The sequence below is a fragment of the Amphiprion ocellaris genome, chromosome 3 (genome assembly GCF_022539595.1).
Source record: "Amphiprion ocellaris isolate individual 3 ecotype Okinawa chromosome 3, ASM2253959v1, whole genome shotgun sequence".
In the NCBI taxonomy this organism is placed as follows: domain Eukaryota; kingdom Metazoa; phylum Chordata; class Actinopteri; family Pomacentridae; genus Amphiprion; species Amphiprion ocellaris.
The window spans coordinates 3,230,347-3,252,618 of NC_072768.1; the positions used below are offsets into that span (position 1 = coordinate 3,230,347).

At 39.6% G+C, this 22,272-nt stretch overlaps 1 long non-coding RNA gene across 1 annotated transcript; it reads left to right on the plus strand.

Annotated features, from left to right (window-relative positions):
• The first annotated feature begins 16,634 nt into the window (after positions 1-16,634).
• LOC129348624 (uncharacterized) lies at positions 16,635-20,224 on the plus strand. The gene is made up of 3 exons (XR_008601249.1): positions 16,635-17,915; positions 18,505-18,663; positions 19,749-20,224. It is a non-coding gene; the product is annotated as an uncharacterized LOC129348624 (long non-coding RNA).
• The last annotated feature ends 2,048 nt before the right edge of the window (positions 20,225-22,272 follow it).

A 22,272-nucleotide genomic window follows, 5' to 3' on the forward strand; every position in this document is an offset into this window, starting at 1 on the left:
CTTTTTTAGGCTACTGTGCATCATGTGAGGAGTGCAGAGGTTGTAGTAATGCAGTATGCATCACCGACACAACACAAAGTATGGGGTTAGTTTTAATGGGAATACAGTCACACCAGAAAGCTGAAACACTTTTCAGAGGATTACAATTAAGCACAGATAGGAGTACTACAAAATGAATATGCAGACAGACAGTTGAGGGTTTCGAATACTACAACCGAAACAGTTTGCCGGATGGTTAAATAGCTTCAGAAACATCCTTTGACCACTAGGGGAGCTGCAGCCAGAAACATCTGTAACTTTGCAAAACCAGCAATCCAACACAGAGTTTGAAGGGATTAAAAGTCCCCCTTTGGGTCTCCTTGTTCAATCAATGACTTTGTCATTTTTCATGTGTAAATGAACATGTACCAGATGTGCCTGTTTGAAAATGAGCACCTTTATCCACATAGTGAAGCAATTTTTGTGTGTTGCCCGTCTCTTTCAATGGCTGGCCTGTCACTGCCTTTTTAAACTTGGCTGTGTGGAACAACTATAAACCCTTTCATCTTCGTACATAGTCAGATAACAGCTTTCTTAGGAAAAAAAACCTTTAATTTCTAATATGCAACACCCCATACCTTACAAAAGACATTTTTACTTGACATGGTAGGAAAGTTACAGACATCAGTAATGATTATGTGAAACTGTATCACTATCATATTGTCAGTTTTAGACCCACGTAAAGGATTATTGTCATTTTTTAACATTTTGTGACATTTGATTTTATACACAGGTGTACAGCGCTGCAATATTAATGCTGCTGAAAACACAGATTGGCTACAAGTGGGCAGACCACAGGGAAAACTTCCTCTACCCTGCAGCACTCCCTTCTCCTGAGCTTTGGCTTCAGCTGCTGTGTTACCATTGTGAGTCAGTCTGTCCAAAGTAACTTCAGTGACTGTATTCAAATAAAGTGGATGGACTTATTAAGTCCTAAGTATGTTTTTTTTCCATTTTAAGCTCTTTTTTCTGAAATTTTAAAGTCCCAAAAATGTCATTTTGAATTACAATCTCATTTAGCAGTTGCTTTTATCCAAAGCAACGTACATCTGAGAGTAGATACAAGGTAGGTGGGGTAGCAATGATTTGCTTGCTTAAGGGTCCTCACTAGACAACTGCACCCTGACTGGGATTTGAACCATCAATCTCCCATGCAAAAGTTAGGAGTGCCATCCAACTGAGCCATCCAACTGCTTTATGTGACTTATGTGAGATTTGCCACCTTAAACATAAAATAGAATAACATATATTTGATGTAATATTGTTTGTTTTTTTTTAAAAATTTGATGATTCTCAGCAGGGCCTGAAACAAAACTCAGCCTAACTTTATGAAGTGTTATGACATCTGCTGTGAGCTTGTGACAAAATCAGTGCAGTCAAATGTCTATGTGCCGGTCAGGTCTGATCAAGGTAAAGATCCATTAGGTTAGTATGCAGATGTATGTATATTAGGGTCATTGATCGGGGTGAGCGGCCCGTTTTTAAGGCTTGGTGATGCTGATGAGGAGGGAAGGGTTGGCGTGACCTGTCTGGGTCTAACTCAATACAGTGTCACATTACAGCACAGCTCAATCACTTACGATCCTGAGTGGACCAGGTAATAATGTCACTTCCTATTGGAGCAGAGCATCACAAGATGACAGTGACCTCTACAAACCTTTAGAGTGATGATGATGTTACAGTTCCTCTTTCATACATATGTAGTCTAAATGTTTTCACTTGATCATAAAGGAATGTATTAATGATAAACAGGAGGGAATGTTAGAAGGTTTTTTATATTATCATTAATGATAATATAAAAAAATCTTGTAACAGTATGTTTAGTGAAAATTTTGAGTTTGTTAACCCTGAAATGAGGGAAACTCAGGGTTTTCTGTTTCACAAGGGGAAGTAGCTCAAACTAGAGACAGAGGGGTAACTCTAGCCTGTTTCAGAAAGAGAGGTAAGTAAAGCTTTTGGTTAGTTACTGTAGTAACGGAGTCTATGAATGTAACCTGGTCAGGACCAGGTTTATCTCAGTAAACCTTGAGTTCCTCTCTGTCTCAGGCCTTTTTCAGTCACATATGTTATTTGATTTTGTCATTCATTCAGTCAGCAGGTGAGTTTTTGTGAAGCCTAGTTCTGCTGTGTGTCAAAATGTCATGTCCTTTGATTAATGGTGCAGTGGGTGAAGGAGCAGCATTACTGTGCAGAGAATTAAATATTTTTTGGGAGATTGTTATCAGACTGTGCATAGAGGTTGTTGCATTTCTGGATAGTTGTCTTTTAGAGTGGTACTGTTTTCATAATCTACATCCACAACCTAATCTGTCCTTACATTTGACATTACCAAGTGCAGTTATGCTCTGACATCCCAGCAGATATTGTGTGTTGCACTGTGGTTCTTTGCAAATGGAAGTGTTTCCATATAATGTGTGTGGTGCAGAGCGCTTCAGTAAGGCAACTGTGTGTAGGAGAGGCAGGAAAGTGTGCTTGGCCTTGAAAGGGTTTTTACTCATCTTAGTGGTTTTCCCTGGACATAAACCTGTCAGAGCCATCAAGGAGGAGTTTCACAGGATTGCAGATCAATGATATAGAGATCTGTTAAATTAATGTTACATTATGTTCTGTTAATGACATCATGTTGCAATGTCAGATTGGGATTAGTAATTTTAATGTCTTTTAGGATTTCTCAGTGTGATTGGCTGCATAGATGGCACACACATCCCCATCACAGTTGCCTCACATACTGAAGCTGATTATGTGAGTAGGAAGTGCATTCACAGCATAAATGTGCAGGTAGGCTGCAGGTAGATTGAGTACAGTTTCAAAATGTTAAAGGCTGCATTGTAGTTCAACATGTGTTATTCTCTGCACTGTCAAGATCATATGTGGTGCTGCATATATTATTTCTAGTGTGGAGGTCAAGTGGTGTGGTTTTGTTCATGGCTTGAGGATTTGTGATGAGTTTAACTTGAGCAATAGACTGCAATGTGCTAAGCTGCCTAAGGATTTTAACAATATGATTGACTTGTCTATGTTCTTCAATATATTCTAATGTATCCAGTGTACATTACAGGAGAGTTTGATGGTCTTCTGCTGGGTGATAGAGGTCTCCTGAGTGTTCCGACTCGCCGCTCTCAGCTTTCTCCGACTCTTCTATTACTTTGAATCTGACAGAAAACCACAGACCGAGCAGCAGGTGAACCATCGCCTCTGTTATGTTGCGTTTGTGTCGCACACAAATGACGTTAAGGGACTTTCGGCTCGCTGCGCTATGACGACTCCACCCACGATGAGGCTATATGGAAAAACAACTAAACCGAGACGAGCCGAGTCAGATACAATAGTGGTGAACCGTACCGCGCCGAGTAGATGCTTGTGGAATCGTGGCTTTGGAAGCAGCCTGAAAAACTTTTACTTCTGGTTGTTATCCATCTGCACATTCTCACTACTGATTTTATTCAGTCTGATCAGTTATTCTCTATCTGTTTCAGTACAGTATTGTAGCAGCAGGGTCAAAACACAGGAATGCAGTTTCTCTCCAGAAACCTGGCATCATAAATCAGAAAATGGAAATACTATGTTCCATTTTGTGTACTGTGTAAAATCAATTCATCTCAGGACATGGTGGAAGCAGTAGATTGTCGCTGCAGCAGTTTTCAGGGTGATGGTGAAGCTTTTTGTGTGTATGAGACACAGGCTATGTTTTCAGAAAGAAATAGTCCAAAACAAACGATCCGAAGTTAGTTTTGGATGGAAATATGTTCATGTTTTCCATAGCCATAAACAGTTTTTGGAGTAGTTAGTTGATTAACAAAACAATACATATTGAGTATTCCATGTTGTTGTATCATGTCTTCTATCACTCAGGAGGAGTTTTATCAAGCCTGAAAAATATTTCAGCTTGGAAAAAAGTGGCGTTTTACTAGAAAGAGAGTGTCTAACAAATTGCCATTTTGTTATGAAAAATAAGAACCAGTGTTTTTGTAGCTTCACCTTTACAGGAGTCTCGAAAGTAAAATATTTGTTGCGTTTGTTTGTGTCTTGGGGAAGTCCTTCAACTTTGTACAACGTTAAATTAAACTTTTGGACTACATTTCGATGTTGAATTGTTTTTGAAGTAAAATTGTCCAAACCGTTTCAGGTTTTGCTCCTTTTCTCTGTTTTGTAAAACAAATAAATTAGACTTTTGATGAGAGAAAACAGATCTGACAACAGGAAATTCTGATAGTTTTTCACTTATAACATTTTAATGCAAAATGATTGAACTTAAATGCAAAAAAAAAATCAATAATGAAAATAATCGTAATTGTGAATTAATTGTCAGCATGCTGAACTTTTACCCTTGAAGGACTAAAATTGTGTTGAATCTGGCAGAAACAAAGCTTTTCAATCACTTTGAACCTCTTCAAAATGCTTGAGTCTACATAAAATCTCTGGGATGAAGAACACCCAGAGCAAAAAAAAAAAAAAGGGGGGGACTTCTGTCGTTCACATTGATTTACAATTTCATAACAGACACAGACTTACCTCACACCTATAGTTTCTTACCTAATACTGCTAGAAAAACAAATTACCGAGATCACAAATCTGGGACAGTAACCAGGAGTTACTGATGAGGTAAAAACTCTCAGAGGACAGGGAACCTTATAGGAGCCATACGTACAGTATGTAAACTGTGTCAGGATCCATTGTGGGTGAGGGGTCTGTGTGTGTATGTGTGTGTGCGTGTGTGCATGTGTGAGGCTATACCATCCGCAATAACAAGACCTGACAGCTCCCACACCCCTCAGTGCAGTGTGTGTCTATGGGCTCATTCAGAGTGACAGTGTAGATTAGGGGTGTAATCCTCGCAGAGCTACAGGGGATCTATCAGTAGCCAGGGCTCCACACACACACACACACACACACACACACACACACACACACACACACACACACACACACACACACACACACACACACACACACACACACACATTCATACGCACACACACACTCATGGCACTTGAAATTAATTGAAATGTTAATGGAGATGAAGACTCGATTCTTAATTGCTTGGTGCTGGATTAGGACAAGATCATTTATGAAGAGAAATTAAATCAGGATCCAGGGCGATCGTGGTTATAAAAAGGTTCAAGGCGCGTGCTGGAAGGTCATAAACGAGCGCTGATTATCACAAACCACGACTGACACCTTCTGTTTTTGTTAGCAGGTCATGTTAGCAAATTGAATGGGATAATTAGTTAACAATATGTACTCAAAGAAAGTTCACTGTATTTGTCTTTTTTTCCCCCAAAATGAAATATCTGAGGTGGCAGAAAAATAAAAGCAGTGTTTTGAGTTTTCCCGGATGTGTCGAGGAAAAACACTTAGAGGGAGGCTTTGATCTTAGTTTTAATTAGCTCCTATTCCCCTCTAGTATTCCTCTTTCTGTATTTGCAAGAAAGCGTATGAACAATGCTCACAACGAATCCTCTTCTGCCTATATCAGCATTTTACTTAACTTTCCCTCTTAACTTGTTTTTTTTTCCTCTTTACTTCTCAAAGTGTACCCTCGCTCCCTCAAACTGTCACCATGTGCAGGAGCTGCAGAGAGAAGCCGAAGTGAAGCGGTGCTTTCCTCCATGTCCATCTCTCATTCTCTTTACCTTTAAGATGTATCCAACATACCAAGCACATGATAAATTCATCATGTGGATGTTTTTGAATCAATATTAATTTCAGGCCTTTCGTGATGGCAAATCAATAGCGGCATCGCTAAGACGCTCCTTTGCATGTTGAGAACCTTGTCTCTGCCAGTGAATGGAGACGTGATGAGAGGTGAGGGAGCATCCATGGTGGTGCCAGCGGGGAGGCCCAAACTCACTCATTATCTCCCCTCAATTAGACCTTCTCGCTTCGCCACCCTGGGCCTCCACCAATGTGTGTGTGTGTGTTTCTGTGAGCCTTCACCCTGCTGAGTTCATCATACAGACAACTGAGGAGTGTTTCCACCACTCACTGATCACTTGGACGTAATTGGACAGGCCATCTCTTTCTTTCTTTCTGTGTATGTGTGGGTTTGTGTTCCACAGCTAGTGATACACAGCTTTAATGGATTTAGTTTTACAAATACAAAGAGGATAGAGCTGAGGTTGCATGGATCAGTGTGGTGCAAATGCAAAATAAAAGTTTAGACCAGTTGGACCTAAAGGACAATACCAGTTCATTACAAGTTGGTTCTTATTTTCTCAGTTTCAGCCATTATTCCTATTAGTAATAATAACATAGTTTTCAACAGGGTGAATAAAAGAAGATATCAGAAAGGTTTTGTGCAAACCTCCAGGCTAGCTGATTTTATTTTAAGAGTAAGCCCTTTAAGAAATCTAAAACTATCCGTTGTGAACATTTGTCATGGCTTACAGGTTGGGCTTACTTCTGGTATTAGTGTGAAATAAAATGTCAAATAATCTGGGTCTTTAGAACCAGCATTTACTTTGGTAAGGAACACTGTTATCATAACTAACTAGAAATGATGAGCAGAACCATGAAAATATGTCACAAATTCTAATAAACTACAGATATCCTTCTATTACAGATGCATATGGACACTTTAACTAGTTACCTCTCCATTGCTGCCTCACTTTCCGTTTCACACTCTTAACTGTGACTTCTCCACATCTCCTTATTTTCAGTGCAGTGTTTCCTCTCTTCTTCGCCCTACAGCTGCACCTCAGACGTGCAGATTTTCAGCTTCATTGCAGCTAACCCGTTTCCAAAAATCTTGTTTTTCCGCCATCTATAATTAGTCGTCAGATTCCAGATTCTTCTAAATATTCTACATGCTTAAAGGTACATTTTCATGATTCTCAGTGAACTTTGAAAGAAAATGTGGTTGATTAGTTTTCACTTGTGCAAAGCTACACCTTACTCTTTGGCATATTCAACAAACACTTGCACCATGTGTCCATTTATATTGCCCTGCTAAATGTTAACCCACTTCTTCAAAAATTTTGTGACCTAATGCATGGGAATGCAAAATTGAGTATTACTGTGCATTTTGTATTTATTAACATGCTTGAATTGTGGCCGACATGCTGAAAGACATTGCAGGTCACAGTTTCTACCTGTGCAGGCTGTGCCAGTGTGATTCAGAGCTGTGATATTTCCCAGCAGCCCAGTGGTTCAATTGTTAGGCTGAGTGAGAGTGTCTGCAGCACAGCAGAAGGACTCCAATCCAACATTTATGAGGCCTGTGTGTCTAAGTGTAAGTCTCTGGCCTCTTGTAGTCCCAAAGCACAGGTTATAACACAGGAGGAGCTACACATGTGACTGTTAGTACTCTTGACAGCACATTACCAGACATGCATTACAACATGCAGCTAACCAAACAAACAGACACTGAAGGGAATACCAGGGACAGTGAGCTGGGCTCTAACCAACTAATTTAAGTCTCCCAGTCTCTGTCTGTCTGTGTACTTCTCTGTGTGGACAGACAAGAGAAATAAATGTGTGGAGGTCAATTTGGGGGACGGAGAGTTTTACAGTTTGACAAAAAAAAAGCAGCGAGAGAGCATCAGGAGGCAGAAAGAGGATAAAAAGTGAGAGGTGGAAGTATATATTATATCTGAGCAAAATGAGGAGGAGCTGCAGAAGTTTTGTCTCTCCATCAGTAGTCCAGTTCCTGGTCCCTCGGTGCGCCTCCCTACCCCCCAGAGGGCCTGTTGTTTAGGGTTGCAGAGCCACCTAGGCCTTGATGAATTTCTCCCCGTCAACAAATTAAGAGTTGCTATTGTTGCTGTGACAACAAGGCATCCCGGTCGCAGTGGGGAGCACCATGGAGACCAGTGACAGAACTCCAGAATTCTCCTAATCATCCCCAGCTGTCAGGAAGCACCTGGCCTGACACCTCTGCTTAAAACCTGTCTCCCAGGCATAAGATAATTACAAGTGCCAGCAGAGAAAGAGAGAGAAGGTAAGGAGAAGGAGAAGCTGGTGAGAGAGGAGAGAAAGAGAGAATTCTTTCTTATAAGTGGCTGTATGAGGAACGGAGTGCAGGAGCTTTTTTAGACAAGTTGCCATTGAAGTGGAGGAAGTGTTCAAAGGCAGAAGTGGAGTTGAGTGTGGGGAGGTGTCTCCCCTCTTCCCTACAGAGAAGGCCTGGGAGGGGGGTCCCTAGATAGCGCTGTGGGGGACAGGTGAGGGACGGAGCTGTCACTGGGCCCACATCCACACACAGTTAGAAGACAGGAGACTGTTTGACTGGTCCAGTACAAATGCTCAACGGATTGCACCACATTGGGAAGAGGGAGATAACAGTTTGTGGAGTGTCTTCTTTTTTTATTATTATTATTGTTCACGAAAAGTTGCACTCAACTTAGTAGAAGCTCTGGTCTGCTGTACATATAGTTGCAGGGGTAAATAGAGTAATGGCTTGGAGAAAGTGTGCCCAGACCTTACAAAACAAAAACCTCACTGCTGACACGCCAAACTGCTCTCTCTGCTTCTGACAAAAAGCAAAACACAAAGGGCTCATGTCACACCAGCCCTCTCTATAACCGGTTTGATTGCTAAGTGAGAAAATACTTGCCAAATCAAAAGCACTGAGCTGCCGAGGAAGAGCACACACACACACACACATTTTGCCTGTGTACACACACTTGCACAGAGACACTCTTACGTTTCATTACAACCTCTCATTTCCCTAGCAGCAGGGCCTTCCTTCAGAATAACGCTCCTGTCATCCCAGCCACGGGGGGCTAAATTATTCAAATACTCTAATTCTTCCCTTCTTCCTCCCACCCAGCCTCTCTCTCTTTCCAGCACTCTGCCACTCATAATTTGTCTTTTCATTGTTGCCAATTTAGAGGCAATCCCTCCCATTAATGATGCCAACTGTTCTAAATGGTGTCGGAGCTGAGTGAGCGAAGGAGGAGGAGGAGGAGGAGGAGGAGGGAGATGTCAGCGACAGGGAAGTGGTGCACGTGTGGCAAGGACAATGCTCGGGATTTTACAAGCTGCCGTGCAGATATAAATGGATGATATACTGACTTTCGCCCATCTCCCTCTCTCCTGGCCTCCCACACGCTCTGATTGTTAAACAGGCTTTGTTTTATTAACTGTTTAAATGTACATATGTGGCTTTATTTGCCTGTCACGAGTAAGCATATTTTGGGAGATTATGAAATATATCTACATCTGTTTCTTGTGCAGGGTCTATTCGGATGCATAAAACTCTGGAATTTATTTTCACTACGAATCAATTAGATCATATACTTTTATGGTTGTGCCTTTGTATTGGCAAGTGGCAAGCTATCTAAAAACCACTTCCTTTTTGTATTGACTGAATGAAAAGTACAATAAAACCGAATACATCAGCAGGGACAGTGATGATACAGCAAAATGGCACTTAGAATATTGTTATTGTCCTTTTATGTGTTCTCTGGAGAGCAGCTACACCTATGGAAATATATAGAAAATCACATTCAAATCATGAATATTTGAAGCTGAGAAATAATGTATTCGCTTGCATCAATCAGTGTTATGAACAGGAGTAAAAAAAAGTCAATATTTCATCTTTTAGAAATTATGCAAAGACACAGACTGCACCTTGCATTGAAGCTGCATCTGCACAATTATAATCTGGATATTTCTCTTAAACTGATAATAAAAAAATAACCACACACACATACAAAGTGAGCTGTTTCCTCATTTTAAAACCTTTGTCTTTGCAACAGGACTGAGTTGAAGTACTTGGAAGTACTGTAATTAACAGATAATTTCTTTTAACCAGGTGCCTTACTTAAAAAGACTGGACCTCCTGACCTTGTCTAAATAAATCAAAATTATGGTAAATAAATTACTTGTTAGCTGAAGGATGTTGGATCAATGTAGGATGCTCATTAATTATTATTTTTTCCATACTACCTCTCTTTAACATTAATCTGTGAAATATTTTCCTATAATTTTCCTTACTACAAACACCACATACTAATTTTTACTTTCTTTAACACATACAACAGTTGCAATATCCCAATTCCTTGCTTTCATATGCAAGATATGGATTGTGTTGTATATTTTCTTTACACTGAAACTAAACAAAGGCATTTAAAAAGCACTGTTAATTATGCTTAGACCTTATCACAAGTGATCACAATCAGAGGTAAATGAGGGGGGAAGATGCAGACAGAGAAAGACATGAGGAAGGAAAGAGAGAGCAGAATAAATATTGATTGGTATGAGAAAGAAGGGTGAGAGACAGAGAGAGAATGAGTGAGAGAGGCTTGGTTAAGCTGTGTGATGGAACTGCGCTGCTATCTTAAATGAGGAATCCCATATGAAGGTCTGGATTAACCAAATTTAATCCCTCATCAAACAGACAATAACGGTGCAGCCTAATCCCCCCAATTCTCAGATTAGCAGCGCTCCTGCTCTCGTCTCGGCAGCGCAGTAGGGGCCGGTGCCGGCCCGTTGAGCTCTCCTCCACAATGACCTCTGGATGAGAACAGGCTTACAAGCTGCAAGCCTGAAGCTTCATCACAGCAGCTGCTAGTCAACAAAGTTTCACCAGATGAACAGTTATACGAAGACCTTCACAGGACATGGGAGTTGAGGGGAAGAGAAGACATTTGGGAGTTTTGCATTCACCTGAGTTTAATTTGTTAAGCAAAGACAAATGTTCTCTAAATGTCTCGAAGCTATGTATTAAAATGTGCACTTCAGGAGGAAGTTAAATATAGAAAGATTAGTAAAAGGTGTTTCAGTACAAGTGACTTTGAGGACCTTGATTGTACTACAAAACCTGTAATTAGAGGTTGAGATAGGGGGATGTAATTACCTCTAAGAGTGAGTACCCTGGAGTGAACAAATATGTTCATCAAGCAAATAAAGGATTACTGTGTATGTGCTCACTTCACTCCTGAACCCGTCTGATTCACCGGGGAAATGCAAAGCACAACATAAGGCGCGAGGCTGAGAGAGACGGAGAGAAACAGTGAAAACAAGAACAGAGAGAACGGAGTCGGACCAAAACTGCTGACACTTGCTCTTCTGTGGTGGCTGGATGAGTCGTTTCTTCAGATAAAACATAAATAGGCAAATGCTCATTGGGAATACGTGTTTAGATGAGAAATATTTATTTATGTTTTTGTTTACTTTTACTTTGAAATCTGCAAAGCATTGCTCCAGAACAATTTACGCTCACGTTTTAGAATAGTTTTGAGGCTTCATTGTGGCGTGGCCTTATGACACATTTAAAACTTGAACATAATATAGAAGGAAGGGTGGTACAAGGGAACATACACAACAAAGACATCAAGGTCTTGTTAACTAGTTTATTTTTGCTGATGAAGTCGTGCACCACAAGTTTAGATATACAGCTAAAATTTTGATTTAAACCTCTGTTGACTATCTCCGGGATTCTATGTTGCTTGTGCAAATGCTGAGCTTTAGTTTCTCCCTTAATTAAGGTAATTGTGATTGAAGTGTGGCCTGTTTCCGTGTAGCCTCGAGGCAGTAAAAGATTGCGTTTTTGCAGCGCCAGGCTGATAGTTGAGTTGGTGAAGGTACTCAAACCTGAGACCCTGCAGGCTCCAGGAGACAGTCAGTGTGATGTCTGCTGACCGGTGGAGACCCGGCATGTTTAGGTGAAGATGCACAGAGACAAACTGAGACATCTCTGTTGACAAACCAGTGCACCTCAGTGAGGTAAAGATGGGACGTGACAGAACGCCTGAAACCTCATGCATACAAGAGTTGCATGTAAAAAGACAGACATACAAGAATGTGAGCATACTAGGAATGAAGCCAAGTATTGCACAAGGAAAAAGGGCAGTTTGTCTGCACTGCACTGACATTTTTAAGATCCCCAAATTGAAACTGATGCAATGTTTTTACCCTACAAGGTAGACTTCTTCTTTTTCTTTCCACTATGATTTCTTCCCTGCACCTGTACCCAAGTGCATGTTTCTGCAGTCTGCCTCCTTTTACCAAACACCAGCTACTGCAACCTCATGCAAAATGCTCTGTACGTTTTCCTTCACTGCTCAAAATGTGCATCTTGGAGTTAAAATGTCATTACCTTCACCATGTAGTTGATGATATTATTATCTTATGTTAAGATAAGATGCTTTACAGTGTGTACTACACCTGCAGAGACAGGAATCCGTACCCAAAGAAAAAACTCTATTCATATTTTATTTCAGGCTCAAGGAAAAGAAAAAGAATCACGTTTTTTTCCTGATAGAGAAACTGAAAAACTCCTCCAATGTAAAGAGCTCTTGCAGTGTGTGGCTGTACTGTTTGTCCTACTTTACATTATCTAAGGTAATTTTATTTACCTTGCATACTTTTTTGTATATACATTTCAATAATGTTCTTTCAGGAACACTATTTTTATTAATAGTAGTAGTTGTACCAGTAGGAGTATTTACCAGAATAATATCTTATGCTCCTTTTTCTACTCTTTTTTTGTGTCTATGTGTTCCTATGCCTTGTGTCTATGTGTTCCTATGCCTTGTGTGTGTGTGTGTGTGTGTGTGTGTGTGTGTGTGTGTGTGTGTGTGTGTGTGTGTGTGTGTGTGTGTGTGTGTGTGTGTGTGTGTGTGTGTGTGTGTGTGTGTGTGTGTGTGTGTGTGTGTGTGTGCGCGTGTCTGTCTGTGTGTGTTTCCTTTGGAGCAGCAGCACCAGTGCGGTAGTTATGGGGCTCAGGCAAGCAAGTGTTGCACTGCTGCCAAAAACAGTAAAGCAGGCCCCGCTGATATCAGTTATTAATATTTAACTGTCCACTATTAAAGTTTAAGGTAGTTGAGATGGAGCTGGGGGGAAAAGAGGCTACTTCATGATCACTGGCCACACAGCACTGTAAACACGTTCACTAAAGCCCCTGCTGACAGTGTTACTGTGTGGATTTAGGTAGTGAGGAGACAGTAGTGCACAAAGCTGTAGTTGGATGTACAGTATGTGACCACAAGACATTATTTTTGCATAAATGTCATTTTGTTGTATCTCTGTTTCGACATAAGTGGAGGAATTTAAGCATAATCCAAATGAATAGATGTAGCGTGCAAAGGTTATGTTCTGAGGCTGCGTTTCTTGGCAGCTGATTGTCCCATTTACTGTCCTCAGTCATCAGGGTGCAGTGAAAAGTCTTGTGTAATTTCATTTGTCATAAAACTCCTATACATTTACTTTTATTTGTCGCTGTAAACCTGCACCAGAAAACAAATAAAAACGCCATATGGTTTATTGTGCTTTATATTCAATACTCTGTTATAAATGCAAGGCTTAATATGAAAACATATGTGGAAATGTAACAAGTTTGCCTCCTGTGTGTGCATCCTGTGTCATTTTTAATCACACTCAGCAGAAACGCTTGAGTTTTTCAGTGTTTTAAAATACATCTCTCTTATTTCTCTTATAAATTCAATTCAGAGAATCAAGTTAGTACACTGTAGGGCAGTGAGAAAACAGTTCTGTAAAACTTGTTACTGCCATCACTACATGCTGTTTTCCGTGTTTCTTTTCCTCCAAAGAGCCCGGAGTGTGACCTCCCCCTGACGTTTTGAGGTAAACAAGTCAAACCAAGGTTAAAACAGGAAGAAATGCAGTGTGAGATTCAGCGATGTTCCAACTCGCTCATGAAGAGGTTCTATAAAAGAATAGGCTGGCTGGCTAAAAGTGAGCATGAAAAATACCCCACCTCCACGCTGACCCATATCATCCATTATGTGTGGTGATTATGAGAATAGAACTGCCTTATGGGTAGCCACAGTTGCAGGAAACAATAGCTCACTGTCAGGCTGTGTTTTAACCGTAGGATGACCAGCTTTATTACAGTTTGATTATTGAAGCCTCGCTGAAGTCTCACCCGCCATCGTTATTCTGGCTGCTCCGCTGAACTGCCAGATCAGTCAATGACCTGCTTCATTTTACATTCAGATAAATGAACCAACAATTGTACCACACACGGGCATTTTCAAAGAGGTCACGACCACAAAGAGAGCACAGCTGACAAGGTTTGTAATAGATGTGGCCTGCACATGATACTGGATCATACACCCACTCCTTTCTCTCTCATATAAATAAAAAAAGGGCTTGAAAAAAAAAGGTGTGTCTGTTCCCAAACTGCTTTATGTCACAGTGCTCCTCATACATAATGCATTCATGCAAATGACAATGCTCTGCCCTCAGAAATAACAGGAGAACCTAAATCTTTGCCAAAATTAGTCTTTTAATGAAATTTCCATGAATGCAAATGCAGGCCAGGTTTCAGCGTAATTCTGCCCAGGAATTAAACTAAGTTGGCCCAGTTTATCTTAATAGCTGATCTCGGCCCAGTGGGGCTGGTATTAAGTCTGTCGGTCGCAGCACAGTGCTCAACGCAATCACAGCTTTGCCTTCTCTAGCGTAGCTTACTCCAGTGACCAGCGCTGAATTAACATGTGCGTGGACATGCACATCCACACACACACACCAGCACATACACAATCCCACACACACGCCTCAGTGGATTCCAATATGATGTTTCTCCATTGATATTACGGATGTAATTATAGTGAGTTGATTATTAAGGAAGATTTGTCTGTGGAATCCCTCCTAAATGTCTAAATATACAAAATTGTTTAGGGTGTGAATGCAAGCCACATTTTTACACTAGTATGTGTTATAAAGTCGCAAACATGAATTAATGAATAGTGACTATGGGATTCCAGTTAATTTAAGCTACGGTTAATGTTGAGTATCTTGTATTTGCTTTTATTATTTGGTATATACTTTTCAAAAATATTACTAGATGAAATAAATGTTGTATTTATCATATAACTGTACTTATTCTGTTTAATATTGGTGTATAAATGAGGTGAGTTTGACGTATCAGCTGACAGACGTGGGGTCTTTGCAGGCAGACAGAGCTTCATCATCAAGCCATTAGGATTAGACTACATTAAGACATTATGGTATATGTGTGTAGAACAGACTAATGTTTCACTAATTAACACATTATTATGTTGAGGTCACAGCGTGTGGTCTATGATGGTAGGTGTGTGCACAACTATACATGTGTGCGTGTCCCTTCGCATACATGATTTATGTCCCATGTGTTCAATCCATCTCCTGCACAGCACCTTAGCAGTTGTTCTGTCTTTGTCTGTTGTTCACCAGTATTGCCCTTTATCGTATATTCACTGGGTGCATCCATCCCGCTGGTCAAATAGGGAGGATCTGTGTGCAGAAGCCAAGTGTCACAACTGTCCCCTCACAGATCCATTGTGTGTTTGTTATATAGCTTCCAGTGTTGAAGGGAAACCACTGGTCCCTTTACTCTATTCTAGCACAAAGTGACTCAGAGTAACTGCCAGTGATAACTAGTAATTACATCCATTTAAAATGTGCATTATTTTACCCCTGCACTGAATAAACTAGTGAGGCAGAAAATTGTCCAGTTTTATCCTCTGCCTTATAAACACACATTTTTCGAAAGGAAGCACTTATTTTTTGACAGGTTTTATCCTTCAGTGAGGCTAAACATTCTTGAGGAGTTTCCATGTTAATTGTGGCTGTGACAGACGGACAGAGGGTGCCAGGCAGACAGCGGGTCAGACGCAAACTCAGTCACCCCAGGCCAAAATTAATCTCCCTAGTTCACTACAGTGACTCTAACCGTGAGCCATTGAACTTTGATAGAGGATTCATCTTTTGAACTTAAGGCGTTTTGACAAAAAATATTATTTTCCCTATTCCACAAAGAGGACATGATTTCCTGGGTAGAAATATATTTGAATGGACATGTGCTGTCTATTCACCAAGGGAACTTTCTCTTAATACCAGTCTGGCTCTGTCCCTATATGTGTGGACTCATTGTATGCATGTGGCACAAAGAGTGATAGGAGTCTTTAGAAAAGAGTGAAGCTCTCCACAGATTAGACTCCATTAGCATTTAAGGTACTGTCATAAATTCCTCCCAAAGTGGAGGGGAGAGGCAGGACAAATGAAGTAGGATTAATAGGGGCCCGAGTCTGACCGATAGTGGGGATTGGGAGGCAGGGTCACCTTGGGATAGAGGGGCAGGGTGGCAAATGTGCAACGGAAAGACTAGTAGAGGTAAAGGTACAGTAAGATGGACTTAGACCTACAAGACTGACATATGAAATGTTCTGTACAGCTAAATGTTGATAAAAGAAGAATGAGCATGAAAGGTAAAAGGTGAAATATGAAGATATGAGCTTAGAGTGTACAGGAACAGAGACACAGATGGTTAGGTCTCTGACCTTCCCTGTTGCTGACCTCCAGCCAGGTAATGAGGTCAATGTACAGAGACAGATAGCTACTATGTGGGCAGGGACAGGGACAGGGGTACTAGTGTAAATGTACATCTGGTCAATCATTTCTAATTTAACACAATAATTTCTTTTTACACACATTTCCAAGTAAGTTACACTCAAGAAGATAGACTTTTTGATGACAAAAAACATTCTACTCCTGCTTATATTCTTACTCCTGCATTTCCCAAAGCATATGAGTAAGAACAGCTACTCATCTCTCTTAGTGTTCACAATCAGTTGATTATAGGTTGTTGGCATAATGTTTGTAAAGCTGCGCACACACTAAGTTATATTGCAAAACAATAACATTTGCAGTAATAAAATACAGTCGAATAACTGCACAACAGATGTAGGAAGGAAAAAGACACCTTTCATATAATTTATCACTTCTTAATCTAAGTGAACTACTATTTAACTTCAATAAACATGCACAAAAAAGCAGTCAGTGATATTTATAAACTGTGTGAAAAAACTGTGGGAGCTATGTATGTTCTGACAGGTTCAGTAAAATGCTCAGTCTGGATAAAAGATTTGAATGTTGTCAGTCCTGCTTTTCATTCTGGTTACAGCCTCCTCACTGATGACTACTGCACAAGACAGTAAGTTACAACGAAGGGGAAATTTCTACCTCCTCAGGCTAAAGTTTGTCATATACAGAAATAGTAAACACCATTATTTTGTGAGTAGTTTCAAGGAAAGGTAAAGTTATGTTGGAGGATTTTTCAAGTCAAACCAAGATTTCAGCATTTCAATAACTGGCAAACTTTGTTAACTAAACTTATTTCAACTTTAACTCCCACTCCCACTGTCCACTTTTTTCTTCTTCTTTTTGCATGAAATTGCCTCCTACTAGCTGAGTTAAAGACAAAATATGCATTTGCATTTGAGCTTCAGCCTCTAAACTGTGGAGTCACAGGAGTGCCTCAATAAAATATAAAGAAAGAAAGAAAGAAAGAAAGAAAGAAAGAAAGAAAGAAAGAAAGAAAGAAAGAAAGAAAGAAGGAAATAAATGTGGAAATATAAAGAGAAATAAATAAATAAATGTGGAAATATAAAGATATATAAATAAATGTGGAAATATAAAGAGATATAAATAAATAAATGTGGAAATATAAAGAGAAATAAATAAGTAAACAAACAAGCAAACAAATAAATAAATAAATAAAAAGGAAAATTTTGTCTTTGCTTTTCCCTTTTCGCTTTTTTTCCTTTTATTTTTCCATTTTATCATTGTCTTTTCCGTTTTGCATTTGTTTTTTCATTTTGTCATTCCTCAGTCCACCAAGTAAAAGCAAAGACAATAGCCTTTGCTTTTAATTGGTGGACTGAGCTGTCAATCAAATGGCTCTGGGTGGGGCTTTCTGTCCCGGGTGGGTAGTCATACCCATAGACATGAATCAGTAGATAGGACACGCCCCTTTGAGCTGTGTGCCTGCGGCGAGGCTAAGCTAGTGGGGGAAAAGTTTCAGTGCATTCAGTTGATGTAGACGGCGTGGAAAAGGATACAACAAGTATGCCGTCTCACTGTGCTGCATACAATTGCACACTGCGTCGTAAGATTGAGACAAGTAAACCTGGAATGACTTTTCATAGGTAAGAATAGTTTTTGGCTCTTTTTTAAATATTAAATCTTGTTGAGAGCTTCCAGTCTGTGAGAGCTAACTAGTTAGCCACTAGCAAAACGCTAAGGCGAGCTAGCAGCTTGACAACCAAATACCAGACGATTAATAGTAGCTGTAATATAGTTGTACAAGCAGTAGTAGTAATACTAAAAGTACAAGCAGCAGTAGTAGTATAAAGTAGCTGTTAGAGTCATAGAGGTAGTATCAGCATTTGTAATAATATTATAATTTGTAGTAGCAGTGCCAGTATCAGCAGCAGTAGTTTGTGTACCACCAATACTAATAGTAGTTAAAAAGCCTAATTCATATATATCCAGATTACCATCTATGGTCTTCCTCCAAACTGATTGTATAATTGGGATTACAGGCAATTCTTTAGGACTGCTCTCAAATAATTGAAATGTTAGTAAACAAGGTTATACTTTAAAAAAAACATAGCTCTGGTCTCCAGTATATTGGCTAATTTGGTTATTTGTACTTAATTTATTAGCATGATTTCTTTTTAATATGTTGTGTACAGACTTAATTACTTCTCTGTCTACTTTTCTTACTCCATGTAGGTTTCCCAGAGACTATGGGTTGAGGAGGAATTGGAAGTTTGTCGGCTTAGACCTGGTGTCATTCCATCAGTGTTAAACTTCCCGGCTCATCTTGGAAGAGTACGTGCCAGAAAGACCACGACCAAGCAGCCTTGAGATCTTAGACAGCGTCTCCCTCAGGTGGGTGTCGACGGTGTTCACAGTCAGGTCTGTGGTAATCCCATCAAAAAACAAAACAGAAAAAATCTAGATTATAAGTCAACATGTGACCAAAGCACTCTGTGTATAACGCCATAGTATAGGATGTAGTTCAGAAAATGTCATAGTATAGAATACTTTTCAAGAATAACATAGTATGGCCTGTAGTTCATAGTATAGCATGTCGGCAAAAAACCCCCCATAGATTATTATGTGGTTCAAAAAGTGCAAAATGATAGGATGTTGCCTAAAATTGTCATGTATGATGTGGTTCAAAAAATGTCATAGTGCAGTATATTGTCAAAATAGTATGTTATTCAAGAACACATCAGAGTATAATATGTTGTCTAAAAAATGCCATAGAATAATATTTCATTGCACAAGTAGAAGTATAGTAATTTTTAAAACTGTTCAAATTCTTATGTTACTAAAAAACAACAAAAAAATAAAACAAAAAAACGTCATAGTAATATGTCAATTAAAAAAGCCTATAGTATAGCGTGTCACCCAACAAACAACGTACTATAGCATGTCACTCTAAAACGTCATAGTATATAGCATGTCGCTCTAAAAACATAATAGTTTAGCATGTCGTCCAACAAACATCATAGTATAGCATGTTGCTCTAAAAACATCATAGTTTAGCATGTCGCTCTAAAAACGTCATAGTTTAGCCTTTTGTCCACAAAACGTTGTTATGTCCCGGCTGTCTGAAGTAGGTGAGGAGCAACACAAAAACAGTCTAAACGCTGGTTTCCAGAGGGTTAGACGAGTATTTATTTGAAAGACTAAGTTTACAACAACACAACATGTGAGGGGGTTAAAACAAATGGGTGTTAGTAAAATAAAAATAAATAAACAGAACTAAAAGTGAACTTCATGTTGACATTGATGGACATTCCAACCAGGAACAAAGTAAAAGATAATCAATACAAAAAAAAACTCTTCCTGTTCACCTCTTAAAACCCCAAAACACACCAGAGTAGCAGCCTAAACTAAAACTACCAATGGGTTCCCTGTTTTCCTTTGTGAACAATTCAAAGGTCCCTCTCTATCTCCCCACACAGCCACCAACCACTGGAACACATCTCCAAAGTTCTGCTGGTCCAGCTCAGCTTCCCCTCAGAAGAAGTGGTGCCACCTGCCAGATGAAGGAGCCTTTTGAGAGGCAGCTGGCATCGTGATTGGACTGTACTTTGGTCTGTTCCAATCCAGCTTCAGCTCCAGAGACGGCAGGCGGGACGAGTCAACGGAGGCCTGGTGGACGAAGGCATGCAGCTGAGTACAATCCAGAAAACAACAGAGGAAGAGTGCAGGGCCAGAACAAACAGAGTAGCATCGTATGTCTCTTAGAAAACATCATAGTATAGCCTTTGGTATGAAAAAACGCCATCATATACATCATATATTGTACAAATAACAAGTCAAAGGAAAGAGACATCCATTGTAGAATTGTAGTAATTGTGGGCTGACTGATTTACTGATTATCAGTATTTTATTTTTTACTGATTTACTGTTATAAATAAATTTAAAAATGGTGTTACTTTGGCTCTGAACCTTTGTCTACCTGTGGTCGCTCTGTCTTCTGGAGTGATTTGATTGGTCACGAATAAAACTCCTTGAACTTAACGTCTGTAAACAAAACAAAAACGTATCAACAAAGTTTTCTGTTAGAGTTTGTGTTCTTCTAAGTTTGATTCCAAGATTTTAAATACTTTCATTTACTGCAAATGAATATCTACTCCAAATGTCTCACTAATAATCATTATCAGCCTTAAAAACCCACAAAACACCCCTCTATACTTGACCCCACTTAGTACAGTCCGGTTCCCCCTTCTATAAATCTGCTTGGAATCTTCCACTTCCTGTTTGTCAAAGTGGCCTTCTACCTGGACAGGTTTTGTTGGAGCACATGCAACAAACATTTTGGGTAACTGCACTTTAATATGGATGGATGACACTGAATTAGAGTCTGTTTTAATGAGACTGAGTTAAGATGTGTAGCTCTGTCATTAAATAGGAAATTATTTCTCAGAATTCACAGAGAAAAGTCTGAAATGTTTGCTAGGTTAGCGTCCCACATGTTCTTTGGCTCAGCTAAAGCTAACTCTCTCCAACTTCTGGATCTCTTGAGTTGCTGGTTGTTAAAATATCTTGCTAGAGGTGCTGAAGCTCAGAAAGTCTGAGATGTTTGTTCAGAATAAGCTCATTCTCAAGTCTTATCTGAACTGTCCTCTTTTGTTTGAACTTTCCCTAAACTTAGGAGTTAATGACAGAGCAGCACATCCAGACTCAGTCTCATTTATGTAGAGATTAAACTTCAGTGTCATTCATTGATGTTAAAGTGCAGTTTTTCAAATGTTTGTTGCACATGCTCCTGACCAAACCAGTCCAGGTGGAAGACGATGTGAAGAGAAAGCTCCAGAGGATGAATATCACACATTTACGTTGGAAATAAATGTCCTTTAATTAGACATTGTCATGCAAAAGTTGGATTTCCCTTTAATGATGTTCAAGTCTTTGTTGAGTGTTTTGTTGATGTTGGTTTCTAAATGTTTTCTGACACTCGGCCCCAAAGATTAAAACCTTTTACGGCTCACAAGCTGCAACAATTCACGCATTATCAACTATCTTTATGACTAAACTAAGATAAAAAGTGAAAAACTGCTTGATTTCTGCGTCATGAATGTAAATCTTTTTGGTTTTTATGACAGTAAACTGAATATATTTGGGTTTGACATTTTGTAAACCAAAACAAGAAATGAATTAGTGGAGAAAACAATCAACAGATTAATGGACAAAGAAAATGTGTTTTCCAGTATATATGGTTGAATTACTCCAACATTACAAGATACATACAATGTGAATTCAATTTTATTTATATAATGCCAATTACAGGTCAAATTGTCTCAAGACACTTTATTTTTATATTTTTTTGTCATATTTAAAATATGACAAAGTAAGAAATTTAAAGCTCTTGACTAATCCAATTTATTATTTGGTTTTTAAGGGACTAATGGACAATTAAAATAAGTTTCTTCACTAAAACTAATAAACATGAGGTCAAATAGAAAGAAGAGTTTTAAATACTGCAGTCCCACGACGACAAGAATAAAGTTTGTCAACAAAAAGTAAATCTGCTGGTGGATTCCATTAAAGTCCTAATAAATGATAATAAAGTGTGATACTAAAGGTTTGTGGTGCTAAAAATCTCCAAGATATCAAGTTGAACATCTGGATGGAGGTTGATAAAAGTTGACGTCCCTTCATTTCTCTGGAGCGACTCCATGGATTTTATAGATGGTGGTTAAAGACCTGCTCTTCTAGTGGTCTTCCTTCTAGTCGCTGTAAAAAGTCAGTCCATCCTGGCCGACTTCAGCACCTCTTCATGACAACTTGTTCTGCCTCGGACCTGGTGGAAACTCCAGAAACTGGGGAAAACCCGTGGAGACTCGATGAACTCGTGGAGACTCGAAGAACTCGTCGGGCGGGGGAAGGTGTGGTGGGTGGTGGGGGGAGGTGGGGGAGTAGAGGGGGGAGGCCGCCACCCACCTCCCCGCCTACTCTCCACCCTGACTCCACCCAGACTCC